A 17,569-nucleotide genomic window follows, 5' to 3' on the forward strand; every position below is an offset into this window, starting at 1 on the left:
CAGATTTCTATACGTGTACATATATCGTAGCCCTTAATGCCCTTTTAACCACTAATTGTTTCGTAAAAATATGATCGTTCGCGCCCTGCGCTCGTCATATCGAGACCGAGACAAAGGGCGAAATGAGATTAATGGCATAGCAACATAACATCAATGAAAATCGTTCGGCGCCGTTCGAATGCCGCGCAAATGCGTGCGACCGATGATACGGACACGGCGGGAGCATCGTAATTGCATTTCTATTGCATCTGCCGCGGCGATGCGAACGAGCGATCGGTCGCCTCCTCTCCGCGATACTGAATGAAACCTGTGGAAAGTGCATGCGCATTCGGTGCAGCGGCAGCGCGGGATTTTATTACTGCACCGACGAAAACGACCAAAAGCTCAACACAAAAGCTCAACTTTTGAAAGCGATATTTATGTACAGTAGAACTCCAATTATCCGAACTCCAATTATCCGAACTCCAATTATCCGAACTCCAATTATCCGAACTCCAATTATCCGAACTCCAATTATCCGAACTCCAATTATCCGAACTCCAATCATCCGAACTCCATTATCCGAACTCCGACATCCGAATCGCCGATTATCCGAATCACTTTCAGAAAAAAAATTGTCCAAAAAAAGTCTAAGTGCGCTATTATTCTTCCACCAGCGAAGCCAGTGTAGGCACATTGTTTGTTTTGATTTGACGGAGATGTTTACAAAACAATGATTTTTATTTCTAAACTTGTACATAAGTACATTTTATTTATATTTAAAACATGTGAAAATGTCATGTTTCTTTCATTTAATTCAATAAAAAAAATAGTGCAATATCAAAACTTAACTTGTTTTCTCTCCAATGGCAATTTTTAAAAAAAACTCCGAATATTTGATTATCCTAATATTTGATTATCCGAATATTTGATTATCCGAATCGGTCCCGGTCCCCATTAATTCGGATAATTGGAGTTCTACTGTATTTATTTATTCATAAGCAAATCGTTATCGATGGTAATATATATTAATTACCTCATTCACTTTAACTTATCAAAGTACTCAATAAATTTATCTATAAATCACTCATTCTTTAAAATCAAATTTTCAGCTTGTGGTACATGGCATTTTGTCTTAAAAGAAATTGCTAGAACTCTCCGTACTTGTAATTTTTTTTTAATTACAAATATTTGAAGAAAACGACTTTTTTTGAATTTTTTTTTTTTTTTTGTAAATTTTGCAACCTATTCATGTCGGTTGAACCACACTGCGGAAAATACCGAGAACGTTTGTCTAAACTAGTTAAATGAACCTTATTTGAACATTATAAATCTTGGTACGGGATCTATAGAAATTGAAACAAATTTTGCACTTATTAATAAAATTTATATAAGAATGTTTGATAATTTTGATGTGTATATGTCTACTTATTATTTATGAACGCAAATGTCATTTTTTTAACGTTTTTCCTAGATCTTCGAAAGCGTTGAACATGCTTTCTGAAAATAACAATTTCTTTATTTTGTCAACACAAGTACAATGTCTTTTAATTAATACAAACCGAACGCTTCGTTCTCTAAAAACTGAATTGCAATTTTTGGAACTTCTTGTCTCTTATCTTCGAAACGGCTGGACCTGCCTATGTCAAAAACTAATCAGCATTTCTCCTCATTAATAGCAGAAAAAATTGATGTGTGTGTATGTGTGCGTAGTCATGTGTGGATACAAATTTTCGTCTACGATTTGAATGATTCGAAAAACAATCACTTGCTATTGATGGGAATTCTCATCTCAATTCTTAGGACGTGCTGATTAGTTTATGGCATAGGCAGGTTCAGCCGTTTGGAAGATACGAAGCGAATGGTGTAAAAAAAACAATTTTCAGACAACAGAATTTGGGAAAACATATCCAATGGTTTCGGAGATATATCAAAAAATCTTTAAAGTACAGAGAACACATCTGGAACTTGTAAAATTATTATAATTTTACAACACAGTATAAGCCGAGATTTTTCGTTTAAGTATATATCGCTTTTGTCTCTACTGCTCTCAATATTGTTTGAATATGTAAAATAAATAGAATTTTGTGTTGCTTTAGTATTCACCATAAATTAGGAATAATATTGTGAAAATATGTAAAATGCGATAATTTAATTTAATACGCACTAGGCAAAGCTCAACTTCAACACGAAAAATTTAAAATTACTTAATTACTTAATATTTTCCGGGCACTATGAATTTATTTTCTAAATATGTGTTTTATATGTAGTAAAAAAGCTTGCATTTTTTATTTATAGCTTCTCAAGCAAATTCAATAATATACCACACTCTTTATTAGTTAAAATGATTTGATATAAATATACTAAATATACGATATGAGAATTCTAAACTGTGATAAGCGTTCAGAAAAATAAACACAAAATCTTACTGGAAAGAGCATTTTTTGAATTGATTTATAAATTGACTTTTTTAACTAATTGGCATTATTGATAAAAATCTTTCATAGAATGCAATCTAGTTAGCATTAAAATTTCATTCTATACGTTATTTGTAAATATGCATTATGTATACAAAGGATGTCTATTATACTACTTACTCTTGAAATTGCCAATGAAATGAAACCGTAAATATTTGAATACAATCTATAATTTAGTAATAAAAATATATTATTCATTATATAATATACTATTAAAATTTTTGAAAAAAAAGATTTTATATGAATTTGTAACATGTAACTAATTAACCATTTTATGCACCTTTTCGTCATAACTCCGAAATTCCTGGATCTGCCTTTGGTAAAAGAAAATTTGTAACATTTTCAGTATATGATCGAGTTTTTTTTTTAAATAAGTTTGTGCGCATTTTTATAAACATAATTGATTATATCAATCGGTTAATGTGTACAATGTGTAAAAACGGTAAAAATTTTAGTATAATTTAAAAATATGTTAAAATTGGCTGGGAATAAATTTTGAAACTGAAAAAAGTCGTCAATTTGGATGAACAAATGTAGACGCAATTTTTAATTTTGAAGTAAAATATTTTACCAAAGTGTCATTTTTCTTGTGTGGAGGTGATAAAAATCCTTTGAAAAAGAGTCTGTACCGAGTACATAATGGCATAATGCAAACCCTCCCACTGCCCCGCTCCGCAGTGGAAACAAGGATTCACGCTGAAACAGAATGAGATCGCAAGTCTCTTCTATGGTGGTGGCGATCCGATGACCAAAATATGAAGTGACAATCTGATTAGTTCGTCGTGCATCCCTTCGGCAAACGCAGTGTTAAACATATCTCTTAAGCAGTGAATTGATTGATCGAATAATATAAATTTTTGGCTGAAACACCACTTCTAGGAAGTTTCCTAACCCTATTTTCTTGCGTTGCGACCTGTGTTTTCGAACTACGTCAGCGCACCGTGTTTCCTTGCCGCCGTTCATACGCACGTGCTTTGTGAATATTGTAATATATTACAGCAGCAGGTTCGTTATATACAAATTTACACTTATACATGTTGTATTTACATGGAACTTTGAGTACATGGATTCGTGTATACATGTTCTATGTTTCTTTGTAGTTGTGGGTCTTTCGATATATTGGTTAGAAATATATGAATTTTCTTGTTACCAAGCGCGTGGTGCAATTCCTGTTAAAAATAACTAAGGAACTGAGGTTCATGTATTGAATAGCCCGCGCTTTGAGCTTTTTCTTACACTATTTTTTAGCAAACATAATTTTAACTCACTTTAGTTTTAAAACTGATATAACATATTAAAAAACCGCTAAATTTAATTTTTCTATTGCAAAAAATATCCGTTTACATAAATTTTGTGTTATAAGTAGCAAATTGCTTTTATCCATTTGTCTATTATAAATTTATATCATTATATTAAACTCATTATATTTTCTATTGTATAAAGTTGTTTGCTATATTTCTCACAAATTTGATGTTATTAATTGTAATTTAAAGTAACAAAATGATTTTATCATTAGTCTAATATAAAATTGTATCATCAAATTAAAATCTTTTTCTTGTATAAAAATCTTTGTTACATTTTTCTATTTTAAAATCCTTCTATTGCATGAAAACCTTCGTTATTTTTTTTATAAATTTTTTGGTATAAATGGGAAATTAATATCCATTACAAAATTTTATCTTAAAATTAAATTCTTCTATTACATAAAAATCTCCGTTACATATTTTCGAAAATCTAATTTTGATAATTGTATTATATGTTATATTTTATGTTATGTATTTATCTATTATAAAATTACAAATTAAATTAAATTCTTTGATTTTTAAATCTATTTTCTAAAATCTTTTTTATTTTTTACAACTTTTGTGTTATAAATTGTGATTTATTAGCAACAAAATGATTTTATCATTAGTCTATTATAAAATTATTTCATTAAATTAAAATATTTTATTGTAGAAAAATCTTAGTCATATTTTTTTTTCAAATTATATGTTATAAATGGCAAATATAAGTTCTACGTCTACTATAAAATTGACGTTAAATTAAATTCTTTTATTGCATAAAAGTCTTTGTTATTATTTTTTTTTTTAATTTTTTGTTATAAAAGAAAATTATAAAAAAAGCTTTTATCCATTTATCCATTACAAAATTATATCTTAAAATTAAATTCTTCAATTTTATAAACATCTCCGTTACATATTTTTGAAAATTTATTGTTAATAATTGTATTTTATGTTTTTTTTTAATTTCATGTTATAAATGGCAAATATAAATTCTAAGCCTATTATAAAATTGTCCTTAAATTAAATTCTTCTATTGCATGAAAACCTTCGTTTTTTTTTTACAAATTGTTTGTTATAAAGGAAAATTATAAAAAGTAAAAAGCTTTTATCCATTTATCCATTACAAAATTATATCTTAAAATTAAATTCTTGTATTGCATAAAAATCTTCGTTACATATTTATGAAAATTTCATGTTAATAATTGTATTTTATGTTTTTTTTTAATTTTATGTCGTTAAATTAAATTGTTTCTATTGCATGAAAACCTTCGTTATTTTTTTACAAATTTTTCGTTATAAAGGAAAATTATAAAAAGAAAAGATTTTTTATTCATTTATTCATTACAAAATAATATCTTAAAATTAAATTCTTCTATTACATAAAAATCTCCCCTGCATATTTTTGAAAATTTTATGTTAATAATTGTATTTTGTTATAAATTGTGAGTTATAACTGTATTTAGCATTTTTTATTTATGTTATAAATTGTAATTTTAAGGTAACAAATTGCTTTCATTCATTTGTCTATTAGAAAATTGTCGTCAAATTAAATTCTATTGCATAAAAAACTTTACTTTTTTTCTAACTTAAATTTTATTTTTTTTACGTATTTTGTGTTATAAATGACAAATTATAAATATAGCAAATTGCTTTTATCTCTTTGTCGATTATAAAATTATGGCTTTAAATTAAATTTTTATATTGCTTAAAAATCTTTGCTACATTTTTTACAGATTTTATGTTATAAATTATATTTTATAAGTAGCAATCTGATTTTATCTATTTGTCTGTTATAAAATTATATCGTTAAATTACACTCTTTTGGATTAATATCTACATAATATTTTTTGCAAAGTTTGTTTTGTAAAATATACTTTATAAGTAACAAAATACTTTTATATATTAGCTTATAGGAAAATTATATCATTAAATTAAATTCTTCTATTGCATAAAAATCTCCGTTACATTTAAAACATTTGTGTTGTAATTAGTAAATTATAATTAGCAAATTGCCTTTTGCCAAAATTATATCTATCATTAAAGTAAATTGTTTTATTGCATAAAAATTAATGAACTAATTTTTATAAATATCATTTTTTGATTCAATAATAACATAATTCTTTCATTCATTAGTTTATTATAACATTATATCTTTTAATTATAATTATAAAATAATTATACTAAAAATAAATATAAATCTCCTATACTAAAAATAAAATTAAATCTCCGCTACGTTATATTATAAATTGTAATTTATAACGTAATTAGCAAAAAATTAAATTCATTATAATGTAAGTAGCAAATTGATTTTATGATTTGTCTATTATAAAATTATATCATTTAATTAAATTCTTGATTTTATTCATTTGTCTATTATAAGATTATGGCGTTAAATTTAATTCTTCTATTGCATGAAAATCTTAATTACATTTTTTACAAATTTTATGTTTTAACTTTTATGTAATTCATAGGCAGCAAAATAATTTTATCTATTAGTCCATTTTATAATTATATCATTAAATTAAGAGTAATTTTTTTTTAAAACCTATAGGCTAGATAAAAAGGGACAACAATCGGCAATCAGATGCAATGTCTTATTTAAGGGATTTTATAAAATAACACATTTTTTACAAAGATTACACCGTATATAACCTTGATTTGGTATTTCGTGAATAATATTCATCAGCAAAGATAAAATAACTATTAACTTAATTTTTTCCTTGTAAAATTTCTTTAACTTAATATACTTTCATTCTTCATTTTTACACTTTTGCCAGGGTAAAAGTTTTGTTGGTCTTTTTTACCTCACTCACATGTGACCTATTAGGGTAGAGCGGGGCTTAAAGGTTCCAAGGTAAAAAGACCGATATTTTAAAAACCAGAAATGTTAGGAATGTTTTAACATTGATTATAACAAAAATAAATATGAAAAATTAAATAAATAATAATTTCACCTATGCTGATGAATATTTCTGACAAAATACCAGATCAAGGTTAATTACAGTGCTATTTCTGTAAAAAAATTACCCATGAATTTTATCTTTTGCATTGATTGAATAATGTAGCTATTATTTTGTAATAACCCTTTAACATTAAAATAAAACATTGGACATGCTTGCCCCCTGGTTCTGGTTTTTATCATATAACTGCTCAAAGTCAAATAGGATCTTTGTGCCCTGCCCTATCCAATAGAGGTTATATGAAAACATCTATTGAATCTGATTTAAAAATAACAATTCCTCTTATAAAACAATCAAATAACGTGTACTTAAAAATTATATTAAGGTCTCGTAAACTAAACAACAGTGCTCACAACCAGAAAAACTAACTACGATAAAAAATACTTTTGTTAAAAATTTTCAAACATGGCCGTTTATCTACATCCGATAGCAACGTCTTAAGAGTATCACCTTTATTCATGATTACAAATCTTTTTTCCTCTGCTTTCAAATATTTCTAAAAAATACCTAACTTCACTTATTTTTTAGATACTGCTGGTGTACCTTGTTACCAGCGGATATTTTAGCCCCGCTCTACCCTGTAACATTTTATTTAATTTCAAATATTAATTTAATTATATAAAAATAATATGACGATTTTTTTTTGTTACAGGTTTTGGACACCAGCGACAAGTTGTGTGCGATTTGAACGGGGTGCAGAGCCCCGATAGCAGGACAAAGAGCCCTTTGGTGATTGAAATAAAGGTGAGAGAAATTATTGTTAACTAAATATCGAGTTTAATAATATTATTTTATCGAATATCAATAGCATCTTCAATCATCAATCAACAATTGTAGAATATTCACCAGGAGACTGTCGACAAATCAACATGAATATTTTATCTTGAATTTAAATATAGTTTGAATATTCATAACTCGTTGTAAAAGTCACATATTTAAAAACAACGTGAAATTAAAAAAGGAAATATAAAAAATAATTAAATTAATAGAAAAAAATAGAATTGTGAAAGGAAGATATACAACTGAAATGTTGAGTTCTAAAATTCAAATCAAAACAAATCATAATAAATATAAAAACTAAACTGCAAAACTAAAGTATAATATAAAAATAATAATTTTAAATTATGCAACTTTATCATCCAAAAAATGAATAAAAAGTTTTACAAACACAATCTAAAATATAAAAAAAAATATCTATATTTCAACGGCCTAAAATAAAATCTATTATTATTGATTACGACCTGCTTATGAATAAAATAAATTAAATTAAACCTAATATTTTATGATTAGGCAATGCATTAAATTAAAAAAATTATAACAAGGAGATGAACTGAGATCATTTTTATTGCAATTCAGAAAAACTTTATTGTTTTATATTTTCGAGTAACTGTTTTACACCACCAATATTATGGATAATAGATCCATATTAAATTTTGCCAAAATAATTTCTCATCCAGAATACTGATGGACCGATTCTGCCGCACAACAGACCAATGTTATGGCAAGGCAATGTTATGAAGAACTTTCCATACAAAATCATTCTAAATATTGACAAAAGCCATATGGTTGCTGTGCAGTCAGCCTAGAAACCGCACAAATGTCAAAAAACGATCTTAGATAACAGGGTCTTTCTGACCCAGCTTCATAACGTACAAGTTTGTTGCAGTTTATGTGTAAAACGCCTGAATGCACAGCAAATACATGACATTTTGACAGTATTCAGTAGGATTCAGTAGCATAAAGTATGGAAGTTGAGGGTATCATGGCATTGCCATAACATTGGTCTGTTGTGCGGCAGAATCAGCTCATGAAGCAAAGTACCTTATTACTATTTTTTTTACAAAGGCGAATTTTAGATGAAGTGACTGGAACAACTGGACCTAAATCAGAGGTCCCAGGTTTGATTCCACTTCGAGCAGCCTGATTTCAAGTAGTAGTGACATCGATTTTTATTTGGAAATACAGATAGCAAAAAGCAATATGTTTCCAAGTGAAAATAGCTTTCATCCGGCATTGCTGCATCAATAAAAATTCGCCTTATTACAGTAATTATATTAATAATTCATCATACAGAGATGGGACATCTGTCTGTAGAATCGTATTAATATATCGTATAAAACTAATATTAATAGGAGTCTTAAGTTCTGATTGCTGTTCAAAATAATAATATAAAATAGTCTTTTTCAATAAATCGCGGATATGCGTTAGCCAAAAAGTTGATACGAACTTTTTATATATGATGCATTGCCAATGTATTTATGTATTGCCTAATCATTAACAAATAAAAATGTTAACAAAGAAAACTATTTTTTATATTAATATATCTATAATTTATATTTTTCTACTAAACCACTAGTAATCAGAAAATTAGAATTAAAATAATTAAATTGTATGTGACAATCTCGAGTAAAATGAAAAATTCTAATTACAATTAGTTAACTAATTAAATAAACTAAAAAATTAATAAATAAATTAATAATTAAATAAATAAATAATTAAAAATCAGTTTCTCAGAACAATCTAGCGATAACTCAAAATATTATATTATTTCGGAATTATAAAAGAAATAAATTATATTTATTATGACCTAGATCTAGATTATCATTGATGATTCAAAATGATTTAACTAAAATATTAGATATAAAAATATTATGCTCATCAATTCCGTCATCAAATCTAAATAAATAATATATGAATATACAAATTATATACAAATAAAATGTATATATTATACAAAATTTAAAGTTTGTGAGTATGAACCAATAATGAAGAATCTGTCTGCAATCAACATAAGTATTTGCGAGGATGAAAAGCGAACTTCAATCAACATTTTGAAAAATTTATTATACTTTACTTTTCAATTTAAATTTTTATTGAACATTAAAAAACAAAATGAAAATAGCCATAATATTACATCATATCAACACCAAGACGAACTCCTTGACAAAAAATGTAGGTAAGTAATTTATATCTTACAAATCAACAACGGCCAAAATTGTTGAAAACAAAGATTAGTTAGCTTAGATGAAACAAATGATATAGAAAAGACAGTTACTATTTGGGATAAATAAATATTAAGCAAAATGATGATAAGGACCCATGTGTAAAAACACTTTCATGTAAAATATCGATCTTCGTATTTTGAGAGTAAAATCATCAATTTTAGTACTTGTTACAAAACAAATGCATACCGAGGTGTGTATCATGAATAGTTTACAACTTTCTGTACTTTCACAATTTTTATGTCTTGTGCAACCACAAGTTCGGAATTTAAATAATCAGATTTTTTTTTCTCGATGCATATATAATAATAATAATTAGTTCTCTGTCCGAAGGCAGGTCCATAGTTGGCGAGCATAAAGAATTAATTACTCCTCTTCCCGCCCTTGTTAACTACCCTACGGGAAGTAGGGTAAGTTATAGTATACGCAAAAAAATCGAAAATGAAAATTTTTATATATCTTTACGTTTCGGAGGTTTCTGAACATTTTAGCATACTTTAGAAAAAATGGGTGTATGTATGTATGTATGTATGTGCGGATACAATTTTCCGTCGACGATTTCGAGAATACGGATCAACTAATTTGAATAATTCAAAAAACATTCGATTCGAATTGATTAAGGAGACGTGCTGATTAGTATTTGGCAAAGACAGGTTTAGCCGTTCCGAAGATACGGGGCAAAAAGTGCCAAAAGTGGTAATTCAATTTTCGGGAACGCAAGTGTAGAAGTATCGCAGATCCAATAAAAAAGTAAGGAAAATGCCATTTGGCAGGCAAAAATGATCATTAAACATATGCACATCAAATTATCACAATTTTAATAATAAGAACAAATTTTGTTTACATTCCAATGGGTTCCGCACCAATGTTTATTCGTTATACTGCAAACGGCGTCCACGCGCTTCGATATTTCGTTTCTACGCTAACTTATCGCGATTGCTATAAAAACAGTTCAAAATTTTCAAAAAAATTCAATGTATGAAAATTTCAAAAATCTCAAAAATTTATTTTTTTCAAGGTTCTATAAAAACATTGAATCTTTTTTAAAAACTTTAATTTTTGGTACGGAAAGTTTCAGCAATTTGCCTTAAGGCACGATGCCATGCACTACTAGTTAATATTAATATTCACATTTTCAAACTTCTGCTTTCATGCCTCCCTGTCCTATGCTTTGGTTTTCAATTCCCTATATTTTCTCGTCTTGCTTAAGGCGTCAATCATCTGCACTCTGCTTCCTCCTAGTCCTTTCAGTCCTTCTATTTTACCTCAGCAAACGTCGTGCAGTCTTGGTGTTATTTGGGTCCAATCCAGTTTCCTTTTCTTGTTATGATAGTGGTTACTAAAGTTTTTTCTTCTCGCATTCTTCGTGGATGTATGTATGGGTATAACATTTCTAAATTTCATCGATATCTATCGCATTTCTAAAAAATTACGCCTGTGACAATCGGACAAATGTATATAGTGATGTTAACGAGAATACGGAAAAGAAAATAATGAAGTGTAATTACTCGTGATTACACATCCCATAGAGCAAGTTCTAGTAAAAAATGAAACTTTTTGCATATTTTTCAACGTTTCAACATTTTGGCATACCCTTGAAAAAAATTTGTTTGTTTGTATGTGTGTGTGCGTGTATGTAGGAATATGAGGATACAAAATTCCGTCAACGATTTCAAAAGAACGGATCAACCGATTTAAATGATTCAAAAAGCCTTTGACTCCTATTGACGGGGCGACGTGCTGGTTAGACTATGGCAAAGCGGCAGGTCCAGCCATAAAGTGCAACTAGTGGTGTATGGCATTGTGCCTTAAGGCAAATTGCTGGAACTAGGAAAGATATTTTTTTTAAATTTGAAAAAAATAGATTTTTGAGATTACAGTTGACAAAACTTGACTTTTTTGGAAAAAAAACTTTTGAAAAATATTTTTGTTTTTTCATTTTGAAATTTTGTACTTTTTTTCAAAGCAATCGCATAACTTTAGCTGCATAGAAATGAAATATCAAAGCGCGTAAGCGCCGCATCCGCGTCCAACGGATTTTACGAAACGGACGAAATTGATACATATTATTAAAATCTTCATAAAATATCTGATAATTTGATGTGCATATGTCTAATGATCATTTTTGACCGCTGAATGGCATTTTCAATTTTTTCAATTTTCAGATATTTTATAGAGATTTTAATAATAAGCACTAATCTGTTTCCATTTCTATGAGTCCCGTATCACGATTTATAATGTTTAAAGTTACTTACATAGGTTCAAACAAATATAACCTGGACATTTTTGACAGTATAGATCAACCGACTTGAACAGGTTTTAAACTAGTTGTTATTGGTATTTTGCCTCGAGGCAAGTTACATGAACTTTCCGATATGTGTAAATAATCGACTTAATCAATAAAAAATAAATTGATTAAATAAAAAATGAGTGATTTATAGTATTCCGAGTGGATTTATCACGCATCATTAAAAACGAACGAACACTATCGTTATACCGAATAAATCGTCTGATTTGAATTTTAACAAACGTCAAAAAACTATTTATTTTCCAAACTTTGATGAATTTTTAAAATTAAACTACTTGGCGTAAAACCGCAATATTTTAGTAAGTTCTATAAGACCATGATATATATCGCCAAAAAAGGTTCGATAAAAATCGCCTTAAATTTTTTCACCATTACAAGAAAACGGCTTGGTAGACTTTCATCTAAAACTAATCAGTATTATTCCCAACTAATATCTTTCGAACAGTTTTTGATTTTTTAAAATCTATTTAGTAGTTTGAGCTTAAGTATGGACGAAAAGTTTAACACTTTTTCCAAATTACATAGAAACGGCTTGGCAGATCGTCGCACAAACACGCATACACATACACACACACATACTTTTTCTAAATTTGGTCTCATTCGATTCAGAATGGCTTGAAACGTCGAGACAACATAAAATTAGCGAATCGGATTTTTTTATGAAAACATAAACTTCTCCTTCGGGTAGTTAAAAAAGTCGATTTTCTTTTTAAATATTTCAAATGTTTTTAAAATTTTCAAAAAAAATATTTTTTTTTTAAATCTTGAAAATTCCATTCTCAAAAAAAAATCGAATTCTTTTAATGCTTTCAAAAATTTTCAAAGCTTTTAAAAATTTAAAACTATGGTACGGAAAATTTCAGCAATTTATCTTAAGGCGCAGTTCTATGGACCACTAGTTCTTCCTTTTTTTATTGTACTAGAATCCCGTAACGTGACGTTGTACCTAATTCGATAATGTCGCTGTCGCTCGCTCTATTGTATTGTTTTGTTGTAGGCTCCCGTGTTGCGGATTCTACATAGTCCGCGGATTATGAATACTAAATAGACCGCGCAATCCGTCGCTGACGCCACACAACAATACTTACATTGTGAAATTTACATTCACTTAAAAAAACAATAAGTAATGTTTTTGAAAATGTCAAAATTTCACAAAATTTTGTAAACCATTCAATCATCAAAATTGATTCTGATTAATAACATACCGCTTTAACTGCTATTCACAAATTGTTAATTTTAGACAATGCATTTAGATAATTGTGATTTCGGTTTTAGTTTTTGATAATTTTTGTAATGTTCATATTAAGGGGGTTGTTCGTTTTTCTGTTACAAAAAATGCAAGGTATTTGTTTGTAGAGATCCTGATCATACAGACATGCGGTTTTTTTTTTAAACAAAAATTACAAAATCATAGAATATTAAGGATTTTTTTATTATTTTTTTATTTTTTAACCAGGGGGCGCCAAAGTGGGCATTGCAAAATCGATCTCTTTTGCGGTGCCACAGATAAATCCGTTGCGCATCGCCTGAAACAAAAAAAAAACTACGTTGAAGAAGAAGTTTGAATCCAGTCCCCCTACCAAAATGAAAGAAAAAAGCAAGAAGGAAAAAAATGACAGCTATTTAAAAAAAGTGTTAAAAAGGGCCTTTTTTGGAACGAATAGCTTCGCAAAATTTTTTTGCGTAATGTTATGAAGTTGTTTGAGGTAGGGGGACTAGGTATTGCAGTTGTGAACAAATTAAAAAAAAATGCAAGTCCATCCGACTTGTAGTTTTTTTCAAATTTGTGGCACCGCATTGAAAAAAGTCATTTTGAGCAAACGTATTTAAAGTTTTTAATATAATGTACTAAATACACCATTTAATTTAATGTACTAAATACACCATGGTGTTCAAAGATGCTGACACATTAAAAAGGTCATGTGCATGAGGTATTATAATGAAAAAGAGAGCAGCTGGCATACAATAGCTCGCGGAGCGATGAAAAAAACGGTTTCAGAGGATCATACATATAGATATATATATATATATATATATATATATATAACTTCGTCAAAAAAATAGCTATTGAGTTGATTTTTTTAAAAAAAATAATTCTAATGTTTTTAGCTTTCATAATATCAAAAAATCTCAAAATCGAAAAAAAAAATAAAAACCGAACAACCCCTTAAAATATGTTTATGTGCACCGTATATGATTATGCCGGGGATTATTGGTCTTCGGATAGTCAACTTTTAATACTTTTTTGATATCTATGCATAAACTTGTTACGTTGAATACCCACTTGATTTCTTTTTACACATAGACATAAGAATTAAACGAGGATTCAGTTGATAAAAATAAGGATTAAACAAAGTTTAGAAAAATGAATTCATAATATTAGTATTCACAAATGTAAACAAATATAGCTCGACGTCTAATCTAATTTTTAGTGAATGTACTATTTGATGATAAATGATGACCGAAGATCAAATGAAGAAGAAGAATCAGTACAATAAAATACGCAGGTGATATCAAAAACCGAAACGATGGCTACAGGAAAATGGATACAGGAAACTGAAAGCAGAACCAATCCTAGTCCGAAAGGACCAGAAAGCATAGAAGCAAAAGTTTGGAAAGGAAAATACATAAAAGTTCATAAAAAAGTGAATAACAGTAATAGAATGGCAATGGAAATAAAAAACAAAGGAGGGAAACGGTTAAATTGATTTGTGGTGCTCTCACACCATAGATTTGCCTTCGGGTAGAGAACTACTTATTAATAAGCTATAAATGTTTGTAATGTCAAATATCAAATTGTACATTCACTAAAAAGTCTATTTCAAAATACATCGAGCTGTTTACACCTGTAACGAAATACCTTACTCTTTGGGTTTCAATAAAAAGCTTTCATAAACATACACACACATACTTTCACCAATTTTGGTGTCAAACAATTCCCAATAAATTGCAATGTCGAGACAACATAAAATTAGCAAATCGGATTTTTTTATGAAAACATAACTTTTTCTTTGGAAAGTTAAAAATAAAAATTTGAAAATGGAAAATCGTTGTTTAGAAAACATAATTAATTCAATTAGATTCGTAGAACTCAATTAAAAAAATATTGTAAGGTTTATTTATTAGCGTTTTGAATATCTGTATTATCTCTTCTGAACTGAAAATGAGGAAACGAAATTACAGCTCCTCATGAAAACCGGAAATCATAGCGAATGTATCTATGTAATATATATATATATATATATATATATATACATGTGTGTGTGTGTGTGTGCGTGTGTGTGTGTATTTGTATACATATAATATGTAATTTTTATTGAAATGATCATCCAGCATGCAGGCCGCGCGTGCAGTCGTCACGTCCATGTCCGCGTTTTTAGTTCACGGTTCAAGAAATCATACGAGTCGGTTGCAAATGGAATCAGACATGTCTCGTAGGAGTGAGAATAACAACGAATCGCATAACGTTTGGATACCAACATAATTGCAATCATACATTTCAACATATTATATATGGATATACATGTACCGATCTGGGTATGTGTAATATTATGTCTTTCTATCCTATCTCATAAAATTAGTAGCATGATAATTCAATAACGTCTCATTCAATAATTCATTGTAATGCTTCTAAATCAAAATTATTTTTGTATTTCTTATGAAAAATAGTTAAAACAAGACCGTTTGTGTGCTCTCGGGTACACGATGTAAAATTATTTTAATTTCAGATAAAACACCACACGCTTTCAATAATTGTTTTAGGGCTTTATATTGGGTGAAGTAAGTAATAAGAAATATATTATTTTTGCAATAGTTGGCATCAACTATCTATAACTCGGGTTGTATATGTACAGTCAGTCAACTAAAAGCGTGGTCGATTATAATGATAGTTAATGAAAGATTTCGGGCTAATTTCTTCGCGAGCCGATAAAGGAAAGCTTTGTCCTTAATGCATTGTCAGCAAAGGATTAGCTGTCGTTGATCTTTTAAAAAAACAATCACGTTAAACACCATGAGTGCTATGTTACGCGTCGCGCTACGAGGATGTGCTCCTTTGCATCCACCCAAAAGACCCCCAAATGTCGCAATCTGTGGCTGCTAAACATATGAGAAAGTCGAAGTTGTACAGAATTGAATACCTATATAAAAACTAGCTGTAAGTGGAATTCTGTCTTAAGGCAATTAGGGCATCGTACCTTAAGGCAAATTGTTGGAACTTCCCGTACCGCAATTAAAAATACTGAAATTTTGTTTAAATGTTTTGAAAATAATAAATGATAAAATTTATTTAAATATTTCAAAAAAAATTAGAATATTTGATAATTTTATTCTCAAATTTTTAAATTCATTAAAAACAAATTTTACTTTGGAAATATATTGAAGTATTTGTTTTTTATAAATGAAAAATTTGAAAACATAAAAGCATTTTTTTCAAAACCTGCCTTCCCCGAAAACTAATAAATTCTTTCCATCGCCAACAAAAGCAAAATATTAATTAATGTTTATTCTCATCATCCGATTAGAATAATTCGCTTACACAAAAACGGCATGAACATTTCTTGCACCATCTGCTTCAACAAACTCGTACTAAAATGACAGCGCGACCGCGCTTCGTACCCGTTTTAGAGACAAAATATCAATACGCGATAGCGCGCGTAGCACTACAACGATATAATGTTTTTATTCATTATTAAAATTTATATAAAATATCTGATACTCTGATGTGCATATGTCTAATGTTCATTTTTGACCGCCAAATAGCTCATTTTTTTACTTTTTTCTCCTCATTTCCGAAACCGCTAGATCTGCCTTCATGAAAATTTGATCAGTCCTTATCAATACGAATCGAATGTTTTTTGAATTATTCAAATCGCTTCATCCGTGTTCCCGAAATCGTCGACGAAAATTCGTATCCGAACACACACGCACACACACACACATACATCTATTTTTTCTAAGGTATGCCAAAATGTTCAGAAACCTCTGAAACGTAAAGATATATAAGAATTTTCATTTTTGATTTTTTGCGATTACTATAACTTGCCCTACGGAAGTTAAAAAAAAAAACAGTACGACAAGGACGAGCAAAATTAGTGGTAACATGTTTAAAAATATCTACAAACTATTCCAACCTTCTTCGTATTCGTGTTCTGAAATGGCGGAACACAATGGTTTTTTTCCGCTTGGGCACATGAACATATTGAGATTTTGAAATTTTTTACTGATGAGTATTCCATATGGGTACATACTGCCCTCATGCGAGCCGTTAAATTAAAATACGAGCTGTTAAGACTAGAATACGTCCTTAAATTGGTAAAAAGCATGCGTCGGAAATGCCAGCCAATTGTCGACTCCGGTGGTGACTGGACACATATTGACCAAATTGCATCATTGCTGTTGTAATGTGTACAATGCATACATAAATATTAAATGAAATAATTATTTTTATAAATTAACACGGCCACGCTCTTACTTGACAGACGTAGGTCCGATCAGGTTCTACTAGGCGACTTTAGAAAGATGAAATTTTGTTCATAAAAAAAAATGTTTTGTTTGAGCG

The sequence above is a fragment of the Ctenocephalides felis genome, unplaced genomic scaffold, assembly GCF_003426905.1.
Source record: "Ctenocephalides felis isolate EL2017-DRISC unplaced genomic scaffold, ASM342690v1 CF-g0.4_SCAFFOLD_01886, whole genome shotgun sequence".
Lineage (NCBI taxonomy): Eukaryota > Metazoa > Arthropoda > Insecta > Siphonaptera > Pulicidae > Ctenocephalides > Ctenocephalides felis.